This window comes from Elephantulus edwardii, unplaced genomic scaffold (assembly GCF_000299155.1).
Source record: "Elephantulus edwardii isolate Elephantulus edwardi_28Jun2011 unplaced genomic scaffold, EleEdw1.0 scaffold00185, whole genome shotgun sequence".
NCBI lineage: Eukaryota > Metazoa > Chordata > Mammalia > Macroscelidea > Macroscelididae > Elephantulus > Elephantulus edwardii.
In genome coordinates, this window is record NW_006399935.1 from 381530 (window position 1) to 383714 (window position 2185).

At 52.8% G+C, this 2185-nt stretch overlaps 1 pseudogene; it reads right to left on the minus strand.

Annotated features, from left to right (window-relative positions):
* Positions 1–893: 893 nt before the first annotated feature.
* On the minus strand, positions 894–1699 carry LOC102869248 (annotated as a pseudogene).
* Positions 1700–2185: the final 486 nt, after the last annotated feature.

A 2185-nucleotide genomic window follows, 5' to 3' on the forward strand; every position in this document is an offset into this window, starting at 1 on the left:
TCGACTGCTGACATTTTCCTTTTGACCAGTGTCTCTTGAGTTTAGTTGAGCTGTCTCCAAGGTAAGGTGCCGTGTCCTGTAGAACTCCTGAGTGGATTATGTTTCCCTTTCTGCAGTATACATAATGTATCCCATCTTTCTCAGTGTCCCTCCAACCCCGATGTCAGTCCTGTTTTACAACGGTGGCATTATGCAGTATTTGTCCTTTTGTGACTGAGATATTTCACTGAGCATAATGTCTTCCAGGGTCACCCATTTTGTATAATATTTCATGAGTTCCTTGTTTTTCAATGCTGCATAGTATTCTGTTGTACTACAGCTTCTCTATCCATTTGTTTTTGGTGGGTTTTTTTTGTTTTAAACACAGTTTAATGCAAAGCAGCGGAGCTTTGTTGGGAGTGCAGTGTGGGAGATGGGTTCATTCTTTGTCAGGATTCTACTGTGGGTGGGGATTTGGCAGATGGACAGGGAAATGCCCACAAGTATTTCAGGTCATTGAGAAGGACACCTCCAGGGAGCCCAGCCATGCTTTGGGCTACTACCCTTGTCAGCACTGAGCCTTGAGCCAGGTGGGCTAGAAAGTGTCTGCTAGCCTGTCCAGTCCAGTCATGTCTGCAGTCTGATTCACCACCCCTGGGCTCAGGTCCTTACTCAGTTCAGCTTGTCACTCGGACTCCCATCTGTCTCCCAGGTTGAGGACTGAGCAGGGGTGGGGGCACAGCTCAGAGCTCCTGAGACACTTAGCTTCCTCAGAGCAGGGCAGAGAGGGCTGTAAGGGTGAGTGTTTCCCAAGGAAGATGTCAGGAAGTGTCATGAAGCAAGAGCAGCCCTTGCCAAAATGCTAGGCACCCCAGCCAGGACAGGGTGGCCTGGTGCCCCCACCCCGCACGCCTTTAGTCTGGGTACAGAAGAAAGTCTGAGAACGTGCTGGACTAGTTGTTGCCTCCATGTGCCTTCCCCACCGTCCTGGTTCACTTGCACTTCGCCTCCACAGTCCAGGTGCAGCACTGCGCCGTTGCTGGCATGGTTGTAGTTCTGGTCAGCGTCCTGAGCAATGGCAGTGGCACGCACCTGGCCGTTCTTGCACAGGTCCGCCCACATGCCATGCCTGAGGATGTGGTAGGTGAAGAAGTGGATACCGTGTACCTGGCAGCTGAACTTGCCTGTAGTAGGGTCGTGGTGATTGCTGAGATTGACCACGTCGTTGAACTTGAGCACCTCGTAGCCTTCGTGGGGGCTCTTGAGGTCCACACAGAATGCGATCTTGGGGCCGCTGAAAGCAGCGCTCGGTGCCCTGGTCACCTCGCTTTCAGAGTCACCGCCTCCCCCTGCTCCTCCACCCACCACCCTGATGCCACCCACTGAGCCTGCAGTTAGCTGCAGCCCTGGATGCCCCGAATCACCCTTCTACCCCAGCAGGCCCCTGAGTCCAGGGAGACCTGGCTCTCCAGAGAAGCCCTGTGGTCCCGGCTTGACCAGTCGCCCCAGATCGCCCTTGGGTCCCTGGATGAAGGGAGGCAAAGAGTTGGCACTCAGGTCTTGCGTGCTCTCTAGGGCGGCCGTTCTGGGTCCAGGGCGGTGCCTTAGTGCCTGCAGGCCCCACACCGGGCGCGGAGGGTAGGGGCCACAGATCATGCGGCAGGGGGCCCATCATCTCATAGTACAAGCGTGCCATGGTCAGGAGTGTGCTGACGACCATCAGGTAGGAGTGCCCACAGCAACAGCCGGGAGGTGACCACCACCAGCTCTTTGCCGCTGGGGCTGTCCATTCATTTGTTGATGGGCACTTGGGTTGTTTCCAACTCTTTACTATTGTGAACAAAGCCGCGACAAGCATGGGTGTGCATCTATCTGCTTGGTGGCAGTGACGGTTTCTTTAGGATATATTCCCAATAGTGGAATTGCTGGGTCAAATGGTATCTCCATTTCCAACTTTTTGAGAAAGCGCCATACTGCCTTCCACAGTGGTTGCACCGTCTTACACTCTCACCAACAGTGAATAAGGGTTCCAGTTTCTCCACAGCTTTGCCAGCATTTGTTGCTTGCTGTTCTGTTAAATTTTGCTCTTCTGACTGGGGTGAGATGATATCTCAGAGTTGTTTTGAACACCATGTCTTTTGACTTCTTTATTTTGCCTCCATGGGTGTTGATTGTGGTTCTAAATAAAATTAGATCATTGACAACA